This window comes from Scyliorhinus canicula, chromosome 22 (genome assembly GCF_902713615.1).
Source record: "Scyliorhinus canicula chromosome 22, sScyCan1.1, whole genome shotgun sequence".
Lineage (NCBI taxonomy): Eukaryota > Metazoa > Chordata > Chondrichthyes > Carcharhiniformes > Scyliorhinidae > Scyliorhinus > Scyliorhinus canicula.
The window spans coordinates 20,123,792-20,151,639 of record NC_052167.1 but is presented as its reverse complement, the minus strand read 5'-3'; the positions used below and the strand labels follow the sequence as shown (position 1 = coordinate 20,151,639).

The window sequence follows — 27,848 nt, the reverse complement described above, 5'->3', positions numbered from 1 at the left end:
CACCCTATTCCCAGCAACCCTACCTATCTTTTGGACACCAGGGGGCAATTTAGCTTGACCAATCCACCTAACCCGCACACCTTTGGGCATGTGGGGCTGGTTTAGCTCACTGGGTTAAATTGGACAGGCAAAGGAATGTGGCGACTAGGGGCTTTTCACAGTAACTTCATTGAAGCCTACTCGTGACAATTAGCGATTTCAGGGGCTGTTTAGCACACTGGGCTAAATCGCTGGCTTTGAAAGCAGACCAAGGCAGGCCAGCAGCGCGGTTCGATTCCCGTACCAGCCTCCCCGAACAGGTGCCGGAATGTGGCGACTAGGGGCTTTTCACAGTAACTTCATTGAAGTCTACTCGTGACAATAAGCGATTTTCATTTCATTTCATTTTCATGTGGGAGGAAACTAGAGCACCCGGGGGGGAAACCCACGCAAACACGGGGAGAACATGTGGACTCTGCACAGAAAGTCACTCAAGCTGGGAATTTAACCCAGGTCCCTGGCGCGATGACGCAATAGTGCTAACCACCGTGCTAGCGTTCCTCCTTGGAAATCCAGAGAGTGCTGAAGGATGGACACCCTGTGCACATCTGAAAAGTGACGTTCAGGCAGGAAAAGCAATTTATTTTAATTTGTGTCAACTGGGGTGCTGGGCCAGGGAGTATGGGCAGGGTAGGGACTGAATGGGAACAACACATTTTGTAATGGAAAGTTGGACCATATACGATAAGTGATGCCAAGGGGAAGCCCAGGAATTGTAAACACCTTTGTAAAACAATGCCACACATAATATGTGAAAAGAGCATGGCCTTGTTCTGCTGGTGTTGCCCTGGTCACCAACTTTTATATTAGACCTTATGACTAATTATACCACTGCTGGTGAAGCATATTTTATGTGCTAATGTTTCATTGCTGGAAAGCTACACATGGCATGGTGGCACAGTGGTTAGATTTGCTGTCTCATAGCACCAGGGACCCGGGTTCGATTCCGGCCTTGGGTCACTGTCTGTGTGGAGTTTGCACGTTCTCCCCGTGTCTGCGTGGGTTTCCTCCGGGTGCTCCGGTTTCCTCCCACAGTCTAAAGATGTACAGGTTAGGTGGATTAGCCATAAACAATTGCCCCTTAGTGTCCGACAACGCACAGGTTAGGTGGATTGGCCATGCTAAATTGCCCCTTAGTGTCCGACAATGCACAGGTTAGGTGGATTGGCCACGCTAAATTGCCCCTTAGTTTCCGACAATGCACAGGTTAGGTGGATTGGCCACGCTAAATTGCCCCTTAGTGTCCGACAATGCACAGGTTAGGTGGATTGGCCATGCTAAATTGCCCTTCGTGTCCACAGATGTGCAGGTTAGGTGTGATTTTGGGGCTAGGGTGGGGTGAGTGGGCCTGGGTCGGGTGCTCTTTTGGTGGGTCGGTGCAGACTCAATGGGCTGAATGGTTTCCTTCTACACTGTAGGAATTCGATGATTCTATCAGAATTTTCTGTTTTGGTATGTTTCTTTTTAAAAGCTGCTCATTAGTGTTACAAGAATCCGGTAAAAATGACCAGAGGAAGTGAATAAGTTAGCCAGTAATCATGCTGAACCGCATCGGCAGAGTATAATTCATCAATTTAAGAAGAAAGTAGGCTGAAAATCTGGGTCAGATTTCAGCTTTATACTTCCCAGAGGAATATCTATCAGAATCCAGAATACGTGTAAATCTGTGCCCAAACACATCCATTCCACCAATTAGCAAAAACCAAACAAATGCAAAGTAACCTCCACTTTGCCAAAATAAAGTGGACTAAAGCTATTTTTTCTCTAGGTATGCGGTTCATAAGGTTGTTCAGTTTTGGGATTGTGTTTCAATTCTGTAAAATGGAGGGAGTCATTTGATCTGTTCTGGAGGCTGCCTGATAACAGACCAGGAGGTTATATGAAGGTCCAGAATTTTTTTTTCAATGGGAAAGAAGATGCAAAGTGTAAACACTCAGGGACAACGGCAGCTGCATTTGAGTTTACAGTGGTTGGATTGCTAGGCTCTAAGATCACAGAAAGGTACTGAGAATAGCAGGTTGGAAATAGTTATGCTTCAGACTGTTCAGATAAAAGAGAGTTGGGGTCTCAAGGATTTCTACCTGGATACAAGGCCCTTGTGATTCATGTTGCCACGGAGATGGGCTTTCCGAGGGGAAGGGTTTCTAAAATATCCCTGAAACCCACAGGTAAGTTACTCAGCCACAATCGGGGAGAGGAGGAGTAGCTGGAGGCTGGACACCTCTATGGTTCTTTGCACAGGAATGCACGTGGGAACACATGCTCAAATTGAAAAGACCAAAATTGTGAGGCTATGAAACAAGCCTGCACTATTCACCAGCTTGCGTGAGAAGGAGAGTCACCAGAAAAAGCTCTTACTGTGAAAGACAGTTCTTGGGTTAAATGTTGCCCGGCTGGGAAAGGAAAGGAGCAGTATTAAACCCTCGGGAGCAGAGAATCGCATTTTACTAGGTCTGAGAATATTGAATAACTACCTAACATGTGTGCATAGGGTTACTTTTGTTGAGGTAATAATAAAAGGGGAAAATTCTGTTCTATAGTTTGAAATACAATTTGCCTACAAAATAATGTTTTGGGAATAGTGCTTTTAGTCTGCTTGTTAGAGTAAAAGTCTTCAAACATAAAACGCGCTGTTCTTTCAGCTATTAACTGGAAGTTTCAATGTCCTTTTGAAGGTGATTAGTCTCTCTGAGGATCGTAACACTTTGCCAAGTTATCTTCTCCTGGACTGCAAAATTCGGCGTGGTCTTTGCTGGATTCACCCCTGGCACTGAGCTGTGCAGTTAAGTCTCCCAGGTTCGATTCGCTTGGGAGAAGGTCCAGCACACGAGGAGGAGTCTTTTGTCTGTCGTTACCCTGCTCAATGTCCACGGCTGACATTAAGGGTAAGAGCATGAAGCTGCGTGGTAATGTTTCAGAGTGTTGCCGTCTCCCCTTTAGGCAGTCCGCCCATCAGAGCCCACAGCAGCTTCTGGGGTGCAGTATGGAGTCGAGCTCACTGTGGAGCAGCTCATAGAGCAGCCACATTTCGGATGAATGAAGATTAAAGCCACAAATTTCCTGTAGCTTGAACAGCAGTCATTTTTCATTAAAACTATAACTAGGGCATAGTTCAGGGAATTCCTCCTCCCGATGTGAATACTGCCACTCCTTTTAAAAAAATATATAAATTTAGAGTATCCAATTCATTTTTTTTCAATTAAGGGGCAATTTAGCGTGTTCAATCCAACTACCTTGCACATCTTTGGGTTGTGGGGGCGAAACCCACGCAAGCACGGGGAGACTGTGCAAACTCCACACGGACAGTGACCCAGAATCGAACCTGGGACCTCGGCACCGTGAGACTGCAGTGCTAACCACTGCGCCACCCTGTTGCCCTGATACTGTGACTCCTAAGGCCAACAAGTAGGAAATATGAAGCTTGAGGAATTAATGTGTAGTTGGGCAAAATCGTTGCATGAGCTATAATATTGCATCAACCCCTCAGATTAACACTGAGACAGGGCGATGCATTGGACCTGCTAAATCTAACGTTTAGCCCTCGGACACTTTGGGTTTGATGGTAATGCATCCAGGACTGCGAGGGGCGGTTTCTGGCTCTTTTGAACTGAAGCCAGCAGCAATCCCATTAAGTTCACACCTCGAAGTGGACCATTAATAACGCTGCCACCTCTGATGCACAGACCAGTCAACACCAAATCTGTTTACGCCTTATAAATGCCAAGCGGTGCTATTCTGCGATGCCGAGGGATGATTAGGAGTCACTCAGAAAGGGCCAGGGGCAGAATTAAAACTTTCGAGGTAGTGGAAACTCAGAAGATCTCCTGAGTTAAGGGATCAGGGAAATTCAAGCCCAGGCCAATTTTCCTTTGATTAATTAAAAATTATAGAATAGCATCAGAGAATGGTCACAACATGGAAGAAAATCCTTCAAATCCCTACACTACAGAGAGGCCATTCGGGCCATCAATTCTGTACCGGCCCTCTGAAAGAGCACCACACTCAGGCCCACTCCCCCGCCCTATCCCCGTAATCCCACCTAACCTACACATCGTTGGACACTAAGGGGCAATTTATCACGGCCAATCCACCTAACCTGCACATCTTTGGACCATGGGAGGAAACCGGAGCACCCGCAGGAAGCCCACGTAGACACGGGAAGAACGTGCAGACTCCGCACAGACAGTTGCCTGAGGCCGGAATCGAACCCGGGTCCCTGGCGCCCTTTGGGAATTGGGAGAGCTCAGGCGCCCTTTGGGTTGTTAAAAGTGGACGTGAATGTGTGGGCAAAGTGCGTTGGAACTGTAAAGACAGCTGTCAAAAGCGACCGCCAAGAGGAACTGTCAGTTGAAAGGTGAGGCTTACGGTGTTGCTGAAGAGCACATTAAGCCTGAGGATTGAGAGGTTTTTAAAAATGAGTGAAGGAGGACCAAGAAGTTGATAAAGTGGGCAAAAAGGAGAACGTGAACCTAAAGGAAGAAAGACTTGGTCTGAAATTTTCTCGCCATTCACGCTGGTGGGATCTTCCAGCTCCCCAGCAGCAGGGTGTGCGAACTGTGGGAAAAAGCCGGGGACTTCAAGATCTCATCTGCGACTAATGGCGGGCTGCCTCCACCACCGCAGAACATGCCTCTGGAGGGGGAAAGGGTGGCAGAACAACCCTCCCGTACATTTTGATATAACACCTTTCATGACCCTCCGCCATTTGCCCCAAAGTGCTTTCGAGCCAATGACATACTTTCGAAATTAAGTCACTGTTACAAAACAGGAAACTTAGCTTGATGTATAGAAGCAAATTGTAAGAGCTTTCACAAATATGTGAAAAGGAAGAGATTAGCAAAAGTAAACATAGATCCCTCAGAGGCAGAGTTGGGAGAAATTATAATAGGAAATAGGGAAATGGCAGAGACGTTAAGCAAATATTTTATGTCTGTGTTCACGGTAGGGGGCACAAAGAAGTGGAAATTGTGGGAACTGAGGTCCTAATGAGAGTGAGGGCCTTTAATTGGGAACAAAACAGCACTGGTGGAATAAATGGAGCTAAAAGCCCGCGTGCCCCATGGGGTTGATGACCTACAGTTTTAAAAGAGGTAATAGCAAGGGGTTTACGTAGATTGGTTTTGGTTCTCCGGAATTACCTTGATTCTAGAATGGTCAAATTTCAATTGTCAAGGGCGCACTTTGTTCCGATACTTCCAGTTACACAATTTTGTTCGGAGGGCCTGCATGCCTTTCTCTTAGCGCTGCAATCCTCCCAGCTGGGGAGGATCCTATTGCTGACATGGGGTGGGGGGGAGAATTTCAAATATTTCTGGGCGGAGTATTCAATGGGAGCTGTCTCTCTGGCCCGAGTGAGGGAGAAGTAAATGAGAGGGGCAGCCGGGACCTGTTTTGCATGGCGACGTGTGGTGTGAGGCCCTTCGAAGAGTGAACTCTGCTTCCTCCTGCACGGGGCTCAGCCTGATTCAGCCTAAGGTGGTACACAGGGCTCGCCTAACTAAGGAGGAGTGGGTTCTTTGCAGGAGTGGAGGGCAGGTCTGAGCGGTGCTCTTGTGGAGCCGCTAACCACACCCGTACGTTCTGGTCGTGTCCAAAGATGGGACACTTTTGGGTCTCCTTCCAAGTCAGTGATTCTTAAAATCGATCTGGAGCCTTGCCCGTTGGTGGCCATTTTCCGGGACTCACCGGGCCTGCAGACCGGGGTGAGGGTGGATGTCCTTGCCTTTGCCTCACTGATAGCCTGGAGGCAAGTTCTACTGGGATGGAGAGTTTCCACCCTGCCCAGTGCCTCGGCCTGGTTGGGTGACCTTATGGAATTTTTATACCTGGAAAAGGTCAAGTACACCGTCAGGTGGTCAGTGGAGGCGTCTTCCCAGAGATGGTGGCCATTCATCTCCAACTTCAAAGAGTTAGTCACCATCAACTGTTCATAGGAGGGAGGGAGGGTAGTTATTATTGTGGGGGATAGGGCGGCACGGTGGCTCAGTGGGTTAGCCCTGTAGCCTCACGGCGCCGAGGTCCCAGGTTCGATCCGGCTCTGGGTCACTGTCCGTGTGGAGTTTGCACATTCTCCCCGTGTTTGCGTGGGTTTCGCCCCCACAACGCAAAAACATGCGCAGGGTAGGTGGATTGGCCACGCTAAATTGCCCTTTAATTGGAAAAAATGAATTGGGACCTCTAAATTTATATTTAAAAAAATTATTAAGGGGGTTAGGTTGGGTGTTTTTTACTTTTTTCTTTTGTACGATATAATATTTGATATTCGTTTGGGCTATTTGATATTAATGTCGTGTTTGTTATCAATGAAAATTTTTCAATAAAAATATATTTTATAAAAAGATCCTAGAATGGTCTCCATGGGTTTGAAGTTAGCAAGCGTACCTCAGATCTTCCATACAGGCGGGAAAGAGAAAATAAGGAAACACAAGCCAGGCAACTTGACACCAGTCACAGGGAAAACGTTAGAATCTATTATTAAGGCCATGGTCATTTGGAATATTACTTCATGATTGGGCAGTTTTAGGTAGGTTTATGAAAAGATAATTGAGCTTGACAAATCTATTCATGCTTGTTTAGGGTGTAGATAAGGCGGGAGTTGGATGTAGTATAGTTGCATTTTTAGAAGGCATTCAATAAGATACTATGCAAGAAATCGCCACACAAGGTTAGGACGCACATGTTTGGAGGTAATATATTAGCGTGGACTGTGAATTGGTTCACAGAGAAAGGAGAGCATAGAAATAAATGGTTTTGGGATGGCGGGGTTGAGTGATACTAGGGTCTGTGCTTGGGCCTGAGTCACTTACAATCTGTATCAATGACTTTGAAGAGGGAAGCCAGTGTTATGTCTCCAAATGAGTTGGCAATATAAAGCTAGGTGGGAATGTAAGTTGTGAGCAGGACACAAAGGGATATAGACACTGAGAAGCAGAATAGCTTGGAGAAAAGTGAAATGATCCACTTTAGTAGGAAGAACAGCAAAGCAATTTTTATTTTAAATGGTGAATGTTGAGATTCAGAGGTGTCCTTGTATATGAAAGACAAGATGAACATGCAGGGTTTAAAATCATTTATTTATGGGATGTGTGGCTAGGCCAGCATTTATTCCATATCCCTAGCTGCCCTATCAGAATGTGGTGGTGAGCTGCCTTCTTCAACGACTGTAGTCTTTGAGGTGTAGGTACACCCACTGTGCTGTTTGGGAGGGAATTTCAGGATTTTGATCCAGTGACAGTGAAGGAACGGCCGATATATTTCCAAGTCAGGATGGTGAGTGAGTTGTTGGGGACCTCCAGGTGATGGGGTTCCCAGGTCTCTGATGCCCTTGTCCTTCTAGGTGGTGGTGGTCGTGGATTTGGCAGGTGCTGCCTAAGGAACCTTAGTAAGTTCCTGCATTGCATCTTGGAAGTGGCACACATGGCTGTCACTGTTCGTCAGTGGTGAAGGGATTAAATATTTGTGGAAGGGGGAGCAATCAAGCGGGGCTGCTTTGTCCTCGATGGTGTTGAGCTTCTTGAGTGTTGTTGGAGCTGCACTAATCCAGGCAAGTAGAGAGTATTCCATTACACTCCTGACTTGTGCCTTGTAGATGGTGGACAGGCTTTGGGGGGTCAGGAAGTGAGTTACTCACTGCAGATTCCTGGCCGTTGCCCTGCTCTGGTAGCCACAGTATTTATACGGCTAGTCTAGTTCAATTTCTGGTCAATGGTAACTCCCAGGATGGGGGACTCAGCTATGGTAATGCCATTGAATATCAAGGAGCAATGGTTAGATCCCCTCTTGTTGGAAAGTGTGATTGCCTGGCACTTGTGAGGCATAAATTCAACAAACACTCTGAAGGCAGCTCCACAGGTATTTAGGCAAAGCACTTGAAATATCAACTTTCATGGACTGGACATTGTGTCCAGTTGACTGAAAACCATCTCTACAACAGGTCCCTTTCCCTCAACTCTCAGGTCAATGTACCAGAGGAGGACAAAGAAATTGCTTCAAAGACACATGGAAGCTCTCCTTGAATGAGTGGTTAAGGAGCTTGCGAACAATCGTTCAAAATGGCGGCAACTTGTCCATCAAGTTGCATCACGCATCCTAACATCTTAATGATGAGGCACAGAAGGAACAATTAAAGGAAGTAAATCCTGTACTTCGAATCCCACGACCTTGTGGGATGGTCCTGCCTCATCTGTTCAAAGATCTGCGGGTCGAGAATCGACCTGTTCGGTCACCATGAAGACCCATGGCAGAAACCCATGGCCCTGAGTAGATATCATCCCGGAATTGAGGGACAGCAGGCATTGCCCACTGATCAACGAATCCAGAGGACATGAGTTCACGGCAGGCTGATGTTTTATATGTAGATAAAACATTGCTCAATAATATTGAAAATGGAAGTTGGCATCGGTAAGCTTGTCATAAAAACCCTTCTGGTTTATGGAGGTCCTATAGGAAATAAATCAAGCCACCTTTACCTATACGTGACTCCTGTCCCAAACCAACGTGGTTGACTTTGTAAATCATTAGTGTTAAACTTCTACAAACACAGAGAGCAGCAATTGGAGAAGATGGCCCACATTGTCTTTTCGGGGTTAATAGAGAGGGAGAGTAACTGCTTGCCAGTGACACCCAGGTGGCAAGAATGAAGGAAATGCATATTTATGATATCCACAACATGCTTTCAAGCATAGAATCACTACAGTGTCGGAGAAGGCAATTCGGCCCATCGAGTCTGCACCAACTCTCTGAAAAAGCCCCTTACCTAGATCCACTCACCCCGCAACCCCAACTATCCTGCACATCTTTGGATACTAAGGGGTATTTTTAGCATGGTCAATCCATCTAGCCTGCACATTTTTGGACTGTGGGAGGAAACCGGAGCACCCGGAGGAAACCCACGCAGACACGGGGCGAAAGTGCAAACTTCACACGGACAGTCACCCAAGGCCGGAATCAAACGCGGGTCCCTGGCGCTATGAGGCAGCAGTGCAGTGCTAAGCACTGTGCCACTGTGCCACCATGCAGCTCAATTCCCTTAGAAATGGAGACACTGATGTTATGTAGGCAAATGTGGCAGACAATTTACACAAAGCATGACTCCACAAAGAGCAAAATAATGGAATGCATGGTGAGCTCATCTGTTTTTGCTGAAGTTTGATGCTGTCCAGGAGCTTGGGAAAATGTCCTGCTGTACTTTCATTAGCGCCACATCATCTATACATTCCAGCTGTGCAGTCTGGTGGGTCTTCAATTCAGTGACTCATCGAAAAACTACGTTGCCCACAGAATATTTAATCTAAATCCATGGGTGAATGTCCTGGAGTACAGGTTATTCAGAAAAGGTTGTTAACTATAACCTCAACAATTGGGCACATTTCAACTTACGTACTCCTCTGTAAGTGGAATGATACAATAAATGGTACTAAAAGGACAATTCCACAAAATAGGTAGAAGTTAGGTTTGGTTCTTCCTCAACCTTGATTTCCCATCTACAGTTATGGACAGGGCCCTCAACAGTGTGCGGTCCATCTCCGGCGCCACTACGCTCGCCCCCTCCCTCCCAGAACAAGGGGAGAGTCCCCCTCGTTCTCACATTTCACACCACCAGCCTCCATATGCAAAGCATAATCCTCCGCCATTTTCGCCAACTCCAGCGTGTTGCCACCACCAAACACATCTTCCCTTCACTCCCTCTATCAGCATTCCACAGAGACCGTTCCCTCTGAGATAATCTAGTCCCCTCCTCCACCATATCCAACACCTCTCCCATCATCCATGGCACCTTCCCCTGCAATCGCAGAAGGTGTAACACCTGCCCCTTTACCTCTTCCATGCTTAACATCCCAGACCCAAAACACTCATTCCAGGTTAAGCAACGTTTCACTTGCACCTCTTCTCTCAAATCTGGTCTATTTCATTCGCTGCTCCCAATGTGATCTCCTCTATATCGGAGCGACCAAATGCAGACTGGGTGATCGCTTTGCTGAGCACCATCGGTCTGTGCTCATTCAGGACCCTGACCTTCCCGTTGCTTGCCATTTTAACGTAAGAACCTGCTCCCATGCCCACATATCTGTCCTTGGCCTGTTGCAATGTTCCAGTGAAGCTCAACGCAAACTGGAGGAACAACATCTCATCTTCCGGTTAGGAACACTACAGCCTTCCGGCCTGAACATCGAATTCAACAGCTTCAGATGATTAGCTCGACCCCACCTTGACCCATTTGTTTTCATCCCATTTCATTTTAACTGTTCTTACCATTTATTTCTCTCTTGCCTTTCTTTATCTATATTTAACCCCCCCCCCCCCATCTTATCCACCTTTCCTTACCCTTTTTAAAACATACAGTGAACAACTTAGCAACCATTAATTCAAATACAACTCCCAAAGAATACAACACCAAGTAATCCTTTAAGCTTTCCTTTTGACATCCATAAGACTTAAAACACCTTTTACCAGAAGCACATCAGGTTAAAGTCACTACTGTCATTAGCTCAAATCACCAGGATCGATTTACAGTCTTTAGATTATAGAGAGAGACTCACATACACCTTCTGGCTGTGACCGCAGCTATCCAGCTCTGAAAACAAAACGAAACACACCCTGCATAAAACAAAAGTAAAAAGCTGACAGCCCAGCTCCACCCCCTCTCTGACATCACTGCAGTAATAAGCACCCATTTCTTAAAGGTACTCTCACTACAGATATTTATATACACACCCATTTATAAACACCTATTTCTTAAAGGTACTCTCACATAACAATAAATAACTTTTTAAAAAAGTTATTAGGAAAGCAAACGGCATGTTGGCCTTTGTTGAAAAGTGATTGGGGTAGAAGAATAAAGAAGGGTTGCGATAATTGCGTGGGTTTGGTGAGACGACGGGTGTGTTTCGCTGTGGCAGTAGGCAGTTCGTCGTTCGCTTGCAGCGAGATCCTCTGTACCTGCCACAGTCAATGGAGATTCCCATTGAAGCCGCCGCACAGCGCTGGGAAACCCGCGGGTATGGTGCGCTGCCGGTGAGGCAAGATAATCCCGCCGCCAACAAACGGCCAGAGAATTTCGGCCCACATCCGGAATACTGTGTACAGTTTTGGTCTCCATTCTTAAGGAAGGATATACTTGCATTGGAGGCTGCACAGTGAAGGCTGCACAGCACAAAGAACAATACAGCACAGGAACAGGCCCTTCGGCCCTCCAAGCCTGTATGGGTCATGATACCACCTGTTGTGTTTATGCTGCTTCGGATAACACAGGCTGCTACTTGATGCAGTCTTAACTAAAGGATGCTCCAGACTCTGAAGTGAGTTCAACGTGTTTATTGAACTATTAACACAGTTCTAAAATGAGTTTGACTCTCTGCTAATCTAACTGTAGTAACTCAGTCTAACTGTGCCAGCTTGCTCTAAGCCACATGCTGGGGTGTGATGCTGCTGATCAACCCTGTCTAACTCTCTAGATGTCTGTCTGTGGAAAGAGTCAGGGTGTGAGTGCCTCATCCCTTTTACAGTGTTTATGACATGCCCCCTTGTGGTGATGCCACCTCTGAGTGTCCTGACTGCCCATTGGTTGTGTCCTATTCTGAGTGTTCATTGGTTGCATGTTTGCCTATCATGACACCACCCTTGGCCAAAACCCTCAGCACTTCCTAGTGCCGTATCCCTCTATACCCATCCTATCCATGTAGTTGTCAAGATGCCTTTTGAACGCTGACTGGGATAGACAGACTTTTGGTCTGTAAGGGAATCAATGGATGTGGGGAGCGGGCGGGAAAATAGAGTTTAAAGTCCATGGTCAACCAAGCTCACGATGAATGGGCGAAGAGGCTCAATGGACAGTATGGTCCACTCCTGCTCCTGTTGCTATGTTCCTATATTCTGACACTGAGCATTTATAGTCATTCTGTTTTTATTCCTTGCTCACGCGAGCTCTCGAAAGGCCAGGCGAGTGCCTTTCTTGCAAAGAAAACATTGCAGCTTGTGTGAAAAAATTGTTCGTGACTCCCCAAGTGTTGATAAGTCTAATTACCACCTCCAACATACATATTCCCTGAACCCTGGGACAAGTCAGTACATGTTCAAAACCGAACAGGCTGTGGTGGGGGAGGGGGGGGGGGGGGGGGTGCAAGAGCTAAGGGTTGAGCTTACGGATGTCTTTAAAATTCTGAAGGAGTTTGATCAGGTTGATCGAGAAAGAAATTCCACTTGTAGTGGTGGGTGGGGGGGAGGGGGGGTGAGGGGGGGTGTGGGGGGTGAGGGAAGAGGGTGGATAGGGGGGGGGGAAGTCCAAAACGAGGGGTCATAAATATAATCATTGTGCTTAGAAATCCAATTCGGAATTCAGGAGAAACTCTTTATTTGGAAAGTGGTCAGTGTGAGGAACTTACTACTACACGGAGTGAGTGAGGGGAATAGTGAATGCGTTTCAGGAAAGCTGTGGGAGAAAGGATTGGACGGAGATTGTTGCGAAGAAATAAGGCGAAATGAACCTTGAGTGGGAGAATTGACTTTGTCGGTCAAATGACCTGAAGTTTTGCTTTAAAACTGTGTAATAACTGCACAAACTACAAAAACTAGACCACCTTCCATCACCCTCCAGGTAGGGGGCATGGGTGGAAATTATAACACCATAATCCAGACAAAATGTCATTCTGTCGCATCTCTGGGATTGGGCAAGCCTCAAAGCATTGGGCTAGCATTGAAAATGATGATGAACAATGCAGATATTTCTGGACACAAAAGAAATACCACAGAATCACTACAGTGCAGAAGGAGACCATTTGGCCCATCAAGTCTGCACCGACCCTTTGAATGAGCACTCTACCCATTTACACTCCCCCCATCCAATCTCCAGAATCTAATTGCACACCCCTAGATGTTAAGGGGCAATTTAGCGTGGCCAATCCATCTAACCTGCACATCTTTGGACTGTGGGAGGAAACCGGAGCACCCGGAGGAAACCCATATAGACACAGGGGGAACGTACAAACGCCACACAGACAGAGCCTGGAATTGAACCCGGATCCCTGGCGCTGGGAGGCAGCAGCGCTAACCACTGTGCCAGTCACACAGAAGGAATATTCTCAGCGTTGCTTTGCCACTTTCCAAAATCTAATACAATGATGTGAAATGGGACAAGAAATAAAATGATATCGTCAGAAATTCTGTTTTTAAATACATTTAGAGTGCCCAATTTCTTTTATTTTAACAATTAAAGGGCAATTTAGCATGACCATTACGCCTACCAGGCACATCTTTTGGGTTGTGGGGGCGAGACCCACGCATACATGGGAAGAATGTGCAAACTCCACACGGACAGTAACCCAGGGTCGGGATTGAACCCGGGTCCTCAGTTCTGTGAAGCAGCAGTGCTAACCACTGCGCCACCATGCCACTCTTCAACAGAAATTCTAAGCTTGTAATGTGACGTTGTAAATTCCAGGTTGTTGGTTTAAAAAGTGTGACAAAGTTACACAGAATCCATTTAATTCAGTCGTGTTCTACACTGGTCAGTCCTTTACATAGAACATAGAACAGTACAGCACAGAACAGGCCCTTCGGCCCTCGATGTTGTGCCGAACAATGATCACCCCACTTAAACCCACGTAACCCGTATACCCGTAACCCAACAATCCCCCCATTAACCTTACACTACGGACAATTTAGCATGGCCAATCCACCTAACCCGCACATCTTTGGACTGTGGGAGGAAACCGGAGCACCCGGAGGAAACCCACGCGCACACAGGGAGGACGTGCAGACTCCACACAGACAGTGACCCAGCCGGGAATCGAACCTGGGACCCTGGAGCTGTGAAGCATTGATGCTAACCACCATGCTACCGTGAGGCCTTTGTTAAAAGAATCCTCAAAGTTTTTACAAGTGAGGTGATGGGAAGCAAGATATTAAATATTACTATACACTCGCATAATGCTGGACTAACATGACAGTCGAGGTCACGTATTAAAGTCACCCCTGGTGTGAGTGCTCGAATACACAACCTTCTGACCCAGAAGTGGGAGTGCTACTTATGGAGCCAAGGCTGACACCTTGCAATTACTTGGTGCCATTCACAGAGTGACCTCTGTTGGTGATCTACTTGCAACTCAGCAATAGGCTGTGGCGGGCGCAGGATTTTTTTAATGCATACAAATCTGGAATAAAAGCAAATATTGCTGGAAAAACTAAGAATTAACGTTTCCTGTCCAATATGGAACAAAAGAGTGGGAATGGTTGTAGTAAAGGAATAATAGGGGCTGGTTTAGCACACTGGGCTAAATCGCTGGCTTTTAAAGCAGACCAAGGCAGGCCAGCAGCACGGTTCAATTCCTGTACCAGCCTCCCCAAACAGGCGCTGGAATGTGGCGAATAGGGGCTTTTCGCAGTAACTTCATCGAAGCCTACCTGTGACAATAAGTGATATTCATTCATTCATAATGCATTGGACCAGAGCAGTTATTAATAGCAGCGCTGTCTCAAAGTAACTTTGGGCGCGAGGGATAATTTACACAAACCTTTCCCTCGTGGGACTATATTTTCTTTTTTCATTTTTCCCAATTAAGGAGCAATTTAGCATGGCCAATCCACCTACCCTGCACATCTTTGTGTTGGAGACCCACGCAGACAAGGGAAGAATGTGCAAATGCCACATGAACAGGGGCCCAGGGCCAGGCTTGAACCCAGGTCCTCAGCGCCTTGAGACAGCAGTGCTAACCACTGTGCCACCTTGCCACCCCCATGGTACTGTATCCTTGAGTAGAATCCATAAAGAGCAGTTAGTGCATGGTTTGTAGTCCGAACAAACCTCAGTTTATTTTGCCCCAAGCTTTTCTACGTTAGGAATAAAGGCAATATATCATTCTGTTGCCAATTGAATGCGATTTTCTGAGCAACAACATTCAATCGGCGTTTCAAAGGATGGTGTCTGAAATAGAAGGTACAGCATAGGAAAAAAGGACATTCGGCATACATTAAAGGCTATTACCATGTTTGAGAGTTTCACTCCCCATAATGTCACACTCCATTTGCTCTGTGCAGTGAAGTTAGGCACATGTTTCTACAGCCAAGATTTGGGAACATTGGACCTATGGAGGTTAACCAGCTAAACTGAGCACTTCCTTGTTCCCAGATATGGGAGATTTCCCACTCCCTGACTCGCCAGGACCGTCTTGCTTGTTAATTCACTGAATTGCAGGATTGTTCGAAGCTAAGTGGAAAGAACTCTGGTCCACCTTTGATGGGTTTAGCCCACTGGCTCCCATTGATGAGTTAGGCTGCAGCGTTGGGCATGAGCCCAGGGGGTGGTTTAGCTCAGTGGGCTAAACAGCTGGCTTGTAATGCAGAACAAGGCCAGCAGCGCGGGTTCAATTCCCGTACCGGCCTCCCCGAACAGGCGCTGGAATGTGGCTTTTCACAGTAACTTCATTGAAGCCTACTCGTGACAATAAGCGATTATTATTATTACCTGTACCCCGGAGCACCTCAATAGGCTTGAATTAGTTTGCATTTGGACTGTCAGGCATGGCACCTTGGGACCACCTTGACTGCAAAGCGACTCCACTTACCTCTGCGTATACCCCCAAGGAAGATAGTAAAGCTTAAATAGAAAGAACCCCAAATCACCAGTGATAGGTCACGGTGGGCGAGTCTCTTCTATTCCCTCCTTCCATGTTTACAGTATGCCCTTTGATTGCTGGTATACTCTGGCATGCTCTGACTGGCGCCAGCTGTGGTTCAGGTGGTAGCACCTCTCACCCTAAATCGGAGTGCTGTGGGTACAAGTCCCATTTCTGTGACTTGAGCCTCAAAAGCTAGGCTGGCACAGGAATGCTGCACCCTTCGAGGTGCCATCTTTCAGTTGAGGGATTAAACTGAGACCCCCTTGAGTGTACGGAAAAGATCCCAGGGCAATATTTTGAATAAGAGCAGGGGGTTGGGGGAGTTGACCCAATTACAATTTGCTTTCCGTCCCGAGCGGTGGCGGTGATGCACACTTTTGTCTGTTTTCATAGCTAGTAATTCCTGGAACAGGTCGCGAGTCGGTCGCCAGGGGCTTATAGCTTGAGGGGGAGGGGGTGCCACTCCATGTTGAGCATAGCTGACCAGGTGTCTCTCCCGCTTTTACCTCCAGCCATTGGCGTGTTTGGAAGGATTGGTGCACTCAACCTGTTTGGCCGCGTTATGAACACACCTTCCTTGGCCGTCAAGCTCTGGGGTGGGAATCGAACCGGACCTTCTGGCTCAGAGTCAGGGACGCCCCCCACTGTACTACAAGACCTCTGACCCTGGCGTTCTGGCCCATATTTATCCCTCAATCAACATCACAAAGAGTGCTTATCTGGTCATTATCACACTGCTGTCTGTGGGAGCTTACTGTGAGCAAATTGGGCTGCTGCGCTCAATGTATTTCATCAGCGACATCACTTCAAAGCTCATACTTGGCTGTAAAAGAACCTTGGGATGACCTGAAGTTGGGCAGGCTGCCACGTCAATGTAAGTCTTTCATCTTTCTTACAAAGTGAATGGATTCATGGTGCAAATTCTTCCAGATATCCAATCATTCAGAACTGGCTTCCACTTTTCTGACAGCTCAATCACAGGTAAGGTCGGAATCATCATCCTGAATCGTTCTTGGCTAGAGAGGACCAGCTGGCTCGGCCAATTTGAGGACCGGGGGGTGGGGGGGGGGGGGGGGGGGGGGGGGGGGGGGGGAGGGGGGGGGGACATTCTAAAGGTTTACAAAAAGGATTTTGTGTTGACTTAATTCCTAATCGTCTAGGCTGCACAGTAAGCTGGAAAGGCAAGTGTACCCGGGAATATCAGGGCACACTAATCCTGTCGCAGTTTATGGAAAGAATTCAAGCTATTAATACTTTTAAAATGTTTTTCCGAAACTAAACTTCAGTCTCCTTTAACCAGCAGCAGGACGTTTATAGTCAGAAAGCGAACAAGCTTTGAAACAATACAGAACCTTTGTGAGGCCATTATAATGCACATTTGCTAACAGACATCTTGTTGATAGGCACCGTTTTTTCAGGCACACCTCCATTCCTTGGGCTCTCGAATGGAAACGCTGCTGGTTTTATTAACCTCAAAAAAATAAAATCGAGCCTTGTGGGATCTCAGATAAACAGCTCATTAGTTCAGGCCCTAGAGCTGGCAAGGAAGTGCGTGCTCGTTCCTTCTCTCTTGATTACAGGTAAGCTCAAACCAAAGGAAATACTACAGGGTCACAGAATTACAGCCCCTCATTAGCTCCAGAATGGCACGGAATCGAATTTGAAATTCCAAGTACCTCAACGTTGCCCGTGTTGGTTTATTGGCCAATCCCTTTATTATTACAGAGATGTAATATATATGCTGCTCATTTGTCTTGCCGGGTTATACTTAACTTGATGATAAATGGTCGAAGTTGATGACAAATTATTTATTGAGTAACAAAATAATATACTTGCGAGTTCATTCATTTTAATACTTTGACTAGTAGTAGAATTAACCAAGATTAGATTAGTTTAATACTGCACTCTGAGCTGGTCACTTCTCTCCTCTAGCTGCAATACACACACACTAACCTAAATAAAGAGCAGGAAACTCCTTATATAGTTCCTGTCTGTGTTGCCATCTAGTGATCATCTGGCTGTACTGACTGCACATTAACTCATCATGTATTTACATATACAGAGGTCACGACAATTCCCAATTCTGATCCGGTGGGCCATGTTTCCCAGCATTCTTTGGCCTTTGAATCTCCCTGTCCTTTATCTAAATAATAAAGCATTGCAGCAATGCCCGAACCCCATTCTCCGCGGGCGGAGGGGAGAGGGGAGGGAAGTGGCCAGTTGGTCACTGGAATTATGTTTGCCGCTTGTGGCTCGAGCGAGTCAGCATTCATTTGGGCTAAAAAAAACAAAACAATTTTCAGAACCGAGTGAACTGTTCTTCGAATTCTTTCCTGAACCGCCATCAAGGGTTGGTAGTGGATTGGGAATGTTACTGTATCAGTAAAACATGGGCTGAGGTAAAATCCGTGGAAACCCTGAAATCAAAGGGCAATCAGAGATAGGCCTAAACAGTGAGGCCCACATGCCTTGATTAAATCTGCTGTCCTTATCTGGTCTGGCCTATCTGTTGGCAGCCGACCCTAAGCAATGTGGCTGACTCTTCATCGCCCTCAGAAATGAGTGGGCAGGACACTCAGTTTTGTGCGTCTCACTGCCACCATTTTAGGGGCAATTTGCAAAGGGTGATGGATTTTGGTCCCAGCCAGTGACAACCACGTACCAAGAACAAAGGATTTAATCCCTATCAGTCCAAATTCCCCCATCAGGTGACTACGTCCCATGGCGGGGGGTGGGAATGTGGCACGTTTCCTACTGCAGCAGACTCCACACTGACAGTCACCCAAGGCCGGAATTGAACTGGGGTCCCTGAGGCTGTGAGGCAGCAGTGCTAACCAAGTGTGCCACCGTGCCGCCTTTTAATGAACAAAAATAAAGGAAAAGAAGTGAAATTTAATTAACGTGAAAGAAGCGGAGAAGAGTAAAGATTGGCTTGAGCAGAGGACAAAATAAAAAAACAGAGCTTGAAGTGATACAACCTTCCAGAAAGGATAATGCATAAGATCAGAGGGCCATAAAACGTAGGACAGAAGTCGGCCATTCGGCCCATCGAGTTTGCTCCGCTATTCAGCGAGATCATGACTGATCAGATATGATAATCCCCGGCCACCTTCCCGCCTTATCCTCATAACCCTTGACCCCCTTACTGATGAAAAACCTGTGTATCTCAGCCAGGTGTTCCGTGGCATCTTTCTGCTAGATGTAAAGGACTGGTGAGTGGAGCACAGTGAAGATCTGGCCAGGGCGATTACATACTTGTTAGAGACTCCATTCCATTTTCCATCCAACCGTTTAAATGAGTGGAATCTCAGACAGCTTCTGGACGAGCCAAGTGATCCTATCTGAATGGTGCTGACCTCATGCCAGACGCCACAACAGGAAAAACCTGCCCCATGTTTAAGCTTGACGCCCAGTAGCCTGCAGAGAGATAGAAACACTAAGGGCTGTAAAGAACCAAATCCCAACTGGCTTTACTGAGAAAGGAATGCAAGTAATGGCTATTAATATCCTATTGCTGAGTGAATCTATGAAGCTTAACGAAACGTACTCATGACCTCTGATAAAGCAAATGCGAAGCTTGTGTTTCATAGAAGCCTTTCAGTGCAAGTTAATGGCTATAGAGTGAATAGATCCCTCTACGCCTGCCCCACCATTGTAGGCTTGCCACTCACCAGGGACAAGGGACTCCAAAGAAAAGCATCTGAACGAACTGGTGTGCGAGACTTGAGTTAGAATCTGCCTAGGACAGGACACAACAATTGGATATTATCATATTACAAAGAGTACAGTATCTTGGGCATGAGGGACATAGAGTACAAGAACACACGGAGGTGATGCTGAACTTATCCAAGACCCTAGAGCTGGAGCATTGTGTACAGTTCTGGGCGCCACACTATAGGAACGATGTGAACGCATTAGGGAGAGTGCAGAAGAGATGGTTCAAGAATGGTTCCAGGGATGGGAAACTCCGGTTGTGAGGATAGATTGGAGCGGTTGGGACTGTTCCCCCTGGAGAGAAGAAGGCTGAGAGGAGATTTGGCAGAGGTGTTCAAAACCATGAAGTGGCTGGACAGGGCAGCTCGGGGGAACTTACTCCCCCTCGTAAAAGGAGCAGGAACGAGAAGGATTAGAGCTGGAAAATTCCACCCATCATGTGGTTCACTGTACACAGAAAGTACTTGTACAGCCTGTCCTTGCCCCAAAACATACCAGCACAATGCAGTCAACATTTTAGCGATTATTTCCTTAACTCTCAAAACAGCTCCAAGTAAAACATGCCCGCATTGTTTTCTGTCACAGGGCTTCGAATTTGATTCCCCGTTCACACAGCCGGCATTCCTAAAAATGATTCCCCCATTCCCTCTTGAAAAGGGCCCATTACCAGAACAAGGCGACCTGCTCCAAACAGAAACAAACTCCAGGGAAAGGGCAATCCGATTACAGGACGCGAGAGGCCAAACATCGCGAGGAGCGATTGGAAATGGGAGAATGGTTCTCGCTGGCAAGAGGCTGCCGCGCTCACAGGAGAGCAGGCAGAGTCAGCTGTCGGCTCACTGGCTCCTTCATTGTCTCTCGCCAAATGGAAGGTCCACTGCTGCAAACCCAACCCCCAACCGCAGCACCATGGTGGCCATGTTGAGCGCTGCAGCCGAGCCAAAGCAGAACATGCGCATTCCTAGCGGGGGGGGGGGGGGGGGGGGGGGGGGGCGGCTGACGACAAACAGCCAATCGGTTCTGCATTCTGCATTGGGTCATTTCCCAATCGATGTCTTACAAATCCCCCAATCTGAGGGTCTCTTCTCGATGGGTGGGGCGGTCTCTAGGGTCTTTTGTGATGGATACTTCTGGTGCCGTTTCGTCTGGGCGTCCACTCAAAGTATCCATTCAAACCCAAATGTTGCTATTGTGTGGGCCCAGATCTGGATGGCCTCATTACTATGCAAAGCGTTTTGCTATTTACACCTTTGGTTGAGATCTTTCACCTGGCCATAAACTGGTTTCAATACGTGCAGAATGCTAATTAGCCTTTTGTAAACTGCTTGTCCTGGCTAAAACTGTTTTCTCCCTACAGCCTTAGCAGTTCTCCATTTTGTTAGCCCAGTGTCCATCTTAGGTGGCTACAGTTTTTAAAATCTGCTTGAGCGGGCATCTTCTTGATGAAGTATCCTCTCAGTTAGCTATCATGTACAGGGGGCAGGTGCCTCTCTGAATCTGGTAGGTCTCTAGATTCCAGTAAGAAGTCTTACAACACCAGGTTAAAGTCCAATAGGTTTGTTTCGAATCACTAGCTTTCGGAGCGCAGCTCGTTCATCAGGTGAATGAAGAGGGGAGGTTCCAGAAACATATAATATGTAGACAAAGTCAAAGATGCAAGACGATATTTTGAATGTGAGTCTTTGCAGGTAATTAAGTCTTTACAGGTCCAGACGGAGCAACTGGAGAGAGGGATAATCATAGGTTAAAGAGGTGTGAATCGTCTCAAGCCAGGACAGTTGGTAGGATTTTGTAAGGCCAGGACAGATTTGGGGGGGGGGGGGGGGCGAATGAATGTAATGCAACGTGAATCCAAGGTCCCAGTTGAGGCGGGTACTCATGTGTGCAGAAGTTGGTTATTCGTTTCTGCTCGGCGACTCTGCATTGTCTGCCTTAAGGCTGCCTTAGAGAACACTTATCCGAAGATCAGGGGCTGAATGCCCTTGACTGCTGAATTGTTCCTCGACTGGAAGGGAACATTCCTGCCTGGCGATTGTCGCGCGATGTCCGTTCATCCATTGTCGCAGTGTCTGCATGGTCTCGCCAATGTACCACACTTCAGAACATCCTTCCCTGCAGCGTATGAGGTAGACAATGTTGGCCGCGTACCTGGTGGGTGGTGTTCTCACGTGTAATGGTGGTACCCATGTCAATGATCTGGCACGTCTTGCAGAGATTGCCATCGCAGAGTAGTGTGGTGTCGTGGTCGCTGTTCTGAAGGCTGGGTAGTTTGCTGCAAACAATGGTCTGTTTGAGGTTGAGCAGTTGTTTGAAGGCACATAGTGGGGGTGTGGGGATGACCTTGGCAAGATGTTCGTCTTTATCAGTGACGTGTTGAAGGCTGCAAAGAAGATGTCATAGTTTCTCCGCTCCGGGGAAGTACTGGACGACAAAGGGTACTCTGTCGGTTGTGTCCCGTCTTCTGACGTGGTCGTTGAGGTTTTTTGCTGTGGCGCGTTGGAACTGTCGATTGATGAGTCGAGCGCCATATCCCGTTCAGACAAGGCTCTAGATTCCAGAGACAATTAGCTGCCCTCAATCAGACAGGAAACCTGTCTCTGTGCCAATTAAAGATTCACCCAGGTTAAAATCTCGATTTTAATACGTTTCCCACCAGAGGCAGGTTGAGGAACAGAAAACAGTCCGAGATCCCGTTTCTTGCCTTGAACCTCAGGGATACAAACCTGACACTTTTCCACTCTGTGTGCACCAGTTGTTTAATGGACAGAATCACTGAGCCATTAAGGAGGCCATGGGTGCATTTTGTGCATTATGGCAATAGCCACGAGCAAGAATGGTCATGTTTCTTGACAGAGGTGATGAGAGTTCTTCAGAGACAAGAAAAAGGCAACGCCGACCTGCATTTTCCCGAGTAATTCCCTCACGAGCTCTGGTTAGATTTTCCAGAAATTTCTTATTATTTATTACTTAACCCACCTCCAACAGTAGCTTTACTTTAATGACTTTTGTTCTTGGCGCCTGGTGAACTCAAATGACGGCATGCCTCGGCACCTACAGGACGTGCTACTTCCAACAGGGAAATGGATACCTGGGCCCTTGGATGGGCGCTCCTGCCAATCAGCCGTCAGTGCTGGAGCATTTACTGACTATGTTACTGTCAGTGCGGAGTTACGTCTTGGCCACTTGGAGGGGACATGGTTGCCAGGAGGAGATTTAGTACTTGAAATGATTTATTATGCTGTACAGTTTCAACCAATAAAAGGCCATTTTTCCTGCCACGGAAATGATACTATTACTGGAAAAAAGAGCTTTAATATTCCCACAAATCTGTAGCGGTATTCACGTTGCAATGTTGGTGGCATGATCCCAACTGCAGAGAACTCCTGGTTACATCAGATTTCAAGTCCAAATTTTATGATAGAACGGAGCCTCCCGTCTCCTCTTCCGAAGCTTTTCTTGTGTCGGGAAGGGGAATGTATGCGTTGGAGCATAACTCCCCTATATTGCAGGTTCCTGTTCCTGTCTTGGAGGGACTCAACTACACCAGGATTATATCCTGCCCCGCAGTTTATGCTACACATCACGTGTACCTCATTGTCGGTAAAGCATATTAAAATAAAGACTTGCATTTATTATGACTCCTTCCACGACCATAGGAAGATCCCAATCCACTTTCCTGCCCATGAAATACTTTTGAAGTGTAGTTGCACTTGTAATTTCGCAAACACAGCCTTGATGCACGGCAAGCTCCCATACGCAGGATAAGGGTAACAAACATATCATTGCCCTTCTGTGGTGATAATTGAGTGCTAAGTATTGGCCAAGGTACAGGGGAGGGGGGATACTTAACTCAGCCTTCTTCAAATTGAGATTTTTTTACACCTGCCAGAGAGTCAAAAAACCAGGGTGTCCGTTTAATATTTATTTTCCTTTGTTCTTCCATAGGTTGTGGGTGTCACTAGCAAGGCCTTTGTTACTCATCCCTAATTGTCCTCGTGACCTGAGTGACTAGCTGGGCCATTTCAGACACCAGTCAAGAAGTAATAATAAAGGGCAGCACAGTGGTTAGCATTGCTGCCTCACAGCGCTGAGGTCCCAGGTTCGAACCCGGCTCTGGGTCACTGTCCATGTGGCGTTTGCACATACTCCCTGTGTCTGTGTGGGTCTCGCCCCCACAACCCAAAGATGTGTAGGGTAGGTGGATTGGCCATGCTAAATTGCCCCTTAATTGGAAAAAATGAATTGGGTACTCTAAATTTATATAAAAAAAGAAGTAATAATAATTATCTTTATTATTGTCACAAGTAGGCTTACATTAACACTGCAATGAAGTTACTGTGAAAAGCCCCTAGTCGCCACATTGCGGCGTCTGTTCGGGTACACAGAGGGAGAATTCAGAATGTCCAAATGACCTAACAAGCATGTCTTTCGGGATTTGTGGGAGGAAACCGGAGCACCCGGAGGAAACCCTCGCAGACATGAGGAGAACGTGCAGACTCTGCACAGACAGCTCCACCCAAGCCGGGAATCAGACCTAGGACTCTGGTGCTGTGAAGCAACACTGCTAACAAGTTAATAGTGGTCGGGATCTGGAGTCACAAGTAGGCCAGACCAGGTAAGGTCAACTGATTTCCCAAAAGGCGCTAGTGAACCAGATGCTGTTTTTTGTTTCCGCCAATGGTTTACGACATCTTAATTACAGATTTTTTAAAAATTGAATTCAAATTCCACCATCTGCCATGGTGGGATTCGAACCCCATGGTGGGATCTGAAGCCGGTTTCCCGGGGCATTACCGTGGGTCTCTGGATTACTAGTCCAGTAATAATACTGTTGTGTTAGAACATAGAACATAGAACGTAGAACGATACAGCGCAGTACAGGCCCTTCGGCCCTCGATGTTGCACCGACATGGAAAAAATCTAAAGGCCATCTAACCTACACTATGCCCTTATCATCCATATGCTTATCCAATAAATTTTTAAATGCCCTCAATGTTGGCGAGTTCACTACTGTTGCAGGTAGGGCATTCCACGGCCTCACCACTCTTTGCGTAAAAAACCCACCTCTGACCTCTGTCCTATATCTATTACCCCTCAATTTAAGGCTATGTCCCCTCGTGCTAGCCACCTCCATCCGCGGGAGAAGGCTCTCGCTGTCCACCCTATCTAACCCTCTGATCATTTTGTATGCCTCTATTAAGTCACCTCTTAACCTTCTTCTCTCTAACGAAAACAACCTCAAGTCCATCAGCCTTTCCTCATAAGATTTTCCCTCCATACCAGGCAACATCCTGGTAAATCTCCTAATGTTCTTTGCATTGTTGTTCAGGATGGTGAAGGTTCCAGTGTTGACAAAGAACAGTAACCAGTGTTTAACAAACAAAGCTAATTTATTGCACTACACTTAATTAGATTGGAACATTTGCTGAGGAATTAGATAAGTAAAGAATACATTACACCTGTACAATACTAAACTATGCTATCCGCTAAACAATCTCACATCTACTCAGCCTGGCTCCCTTCCACTCTCTCCCAGAAGTCAAGGAGGCATGTGGGGCTGTGAGGCATAAGGGGGATTTCCTTAAGAAAGTCCAGAGTGATTCTCCAACCTGCAGGGGGCTGGCAGGGCCCCGGAGTGCTTCTCGCAGCTCTGGCTACGGATACGGGGTCCTGCACTTCCGGGCAAGAGTTTGCGCATGCGCACAGCGGCAGTCCCATGGGTCATGGCGGACTCAGCCGGCGGACCCGGTCCTAAAGAAGGTCCCAGCGATCGACCCCACACTGCTCAATATTACTCGTCCAATCGCCGCCCCCACCCCCCCCCCTCAGCCGCCCATAAGGCCCCCCACCCTCCGATACTTGGTTCCCCGCCCCTCACCAGGGCAGCCACGGACTGAGTCATGCCGTCGGGAACTCGGTCAGTTGCCCTCGATGAATGGCAGGGGGCTGGCGTGTGGCCTCTGTCAATGGCCCCCTACCCACGCCGCGTAGGTCGCAGGCAATCCCGAGCGATTCTCTGGGGACTGGAGAATCACTTCAGTGACGCCGGGCACGATTTCCGTGCGAACGCCCACTCTCTGCCCCCACTCCGAATGCGATTTCAGCGCTGAGGCTGGGAGAATCCACCCCTTGATATTTATATGGTTGCTCTCTAGCACCACCTAGTGACCAGACATTACCTTAACCCTTGATGCTGCTTACAATATCCACATATTGTATGACCACTCCACCGCCTCCCCAAATCCTACCCAAATCCTACCTATAGATAGTGCAGCACTCCATGTCAGTACTGCACTGGAGTGTCGGCCTTGATTTCTGTGTACAACCCCTTAAATTGGACATGAGCTCACATCCCACCTGATTTAGAAGTGAGAGTTCTGCTGACTGAGCAACAGTTCAAACCACTCTGAGGATGAGAAAGATGGCGATATAAATATGTCTTTATTTCTTGTCTCCATCTCCCAGGTCAAAGAAAGAAATGATGCTGACATGCTCAGACTATCTGCAAATATCTATCTGCATTAGTGACCGGAGGAGAAACTCTCCAGGATAATCGAGAGATATTACTATTGTATCGTTCCATATTTTGCTAATTATTCTTTGTAAGCTTGTCACAGCTGTTTTCTCTTAGTACATTGCCAAGATTGGCTGCTCTCATAAACTTTCTAGTTCAATACACCGGAGGTTTCTTGTTGCAATAAAGCAGAGCTGTTTAATATCTAGCCTCGGATGTTACAGAACACAAACAATGCCACAGCTGCCATGGATTCACTTAGTCAAATTGCAAGGCTGTACGCGAGCCCACAACAAGCGATGTAAAAATATCCTGCGATTACTGGATGTCACGGTATGAAAACAGCGACGCACTGCACAGTTGTCCATTTTCACAGATGGCCCCGAAAATGCTCAAGCAATAAGAAATCTTTTCCTTTTGGGGTTGCAAACTCTCCACCCCAGTGCAAGAGTCATGACACCTCGGCAGGAAGCGCCGGTCGTTGAGGAGAACGACTCGTTTAATTTGGATTGAGACGGGTAAATGTTTCCCTGGGCAAGTTACGTGGCCTTGCAGACGTGTTCTGTTTCTGGGTGGGTTGCAGTTAAATGAAAGGATCCCTTCTCCATTTCTAAATGGATCCCACCCAGAGCAATGGGCCAAGATGTCAAACCAGGTTCGCCGGTTAGAAGATGAAAAGAAAGACTTGCATTTGCATAGCACCCTTCACGATCTCAGGACAGTCCCAAAGAACTTTGCAGCTGAGGAGGTAGTTTTTGAAGAGCAGTCGTTGTTGCAATGTCAGAAATCCCGCAAACAGCAATGTTGTAGTGACCATCTTACCATCTACTTAGTATGAAGGTTAGTGTGCAGGCACAGAAAGGAATTAGGAGAGTTAATCAAATATTGCTGTTTATTGTGAGGGGAATTGAATACCACAGAACTTACGTGCATAAACTTTTGTGCTTGCTGTGAGTTTGCAGAACGTGCACGAGCGTAGGTTACCTATTCAGCACCTGAGTGCAGAGCGGTACACAGGGGCGGTGTGTAAGTCGACAAAATGGGCAAGGCGGAACCAGTTCCTTATCACGCAGCCCGTGCAGTTTTCCATCTGTTTAAAGGAACTGACAGCAAAGTGACCAGATTGCATTATGCCTGTCCAATCACGCTGACCCAATTTCCAGACATTTGCTTCACCCCGCGTGAAGCTTTACATCCAAATATTAAAGTGGAAAATCTGCCTCGGGGAGTTCAGTGCTGATACATAGAAACATGCATAGAAAGTAGAAGCAGGAGGAGCCCCCCCCCCCCCCCCATTTCCCCTTGATCCCTTTAGCCCCAACTGCTATACCTAATTATTTCTTGAAATTACACAACGTTTTGGCCCCAACTACTTTCTGTGGTAGTGAATTCCACAGATTCACCACTCTCTCGGGGTGAAGAAATTTCTCTTCACCTCAGTCCTAAAAGGTTTACCCCTTATCCTCAAACTAAGGCCCCAAGTTCTGGAACATTCTTTCTGAATCGACCCTGCCTAATCCTGTTAGAATTGTACAAGTTAGAGCCCCTCTCACTCTTTTAAACTCCAATGAATATAATCCTAATCGACTTAGTCTCTCCTCATACGACAATCCCGCCATCCAAGGAATCAGCCTGGTAAACCTTCGCTGCACTCCCTCCATAGCAGGAACATCCTTCCTCAGGTAAGGGCACCAAAACTGCTCACAATACTCCAGGTGTGGGGGAATCATGAAATAAAATGAAAATCGCTTATTGTCACGAGTAGGCTTCAATGAAGTTACTGTGAAAAGCCCCTAGTCGCCACATTCCGGCGCCTGTCCGGGGAGGCTGGTACGGGAACCGTGCTGCTGGCCTGCTTGGTCTGCTTTAAAAGCCAGCGATTTAGCCTGGTGAGCTAAACCAGCCCCTATCATGCAAGGGACACCGCCACCCCACCCTGACTCATAACCCTGGACAGCAACAGTTGTGGC

At 47.1% G+C, this 27,848-nt stretch overlaps 1 long non-coding RNA gene across 2 annotated transcripts in view; it reads left to right on the top strand.

The window, feature by feature from the left end:
- Positions 1-26,058, top strand: part of LOC119956151 — a 31,352-nt gene extending 5,294 nt beyond the window's left edge. Inside the window, exons 3-4 of one of the 2 annotated variants that reach the window (XR_005458595.1) lie at positions 16,163-16,631; positions 25,830-26,058. This is a non-coding gene — a long non-coding RNA (uncharacterized LOC119956151). The remainder of the gene's footprint in view (positions 1-16,162; positions 16,632-25,829) is intronic. The other variant, XR_005458594.1, reaches the window with a different exon arrangement.
- The last annotated feature ends 1,790 nt before the right edge of the window (positions 26,059-27,848 follow it).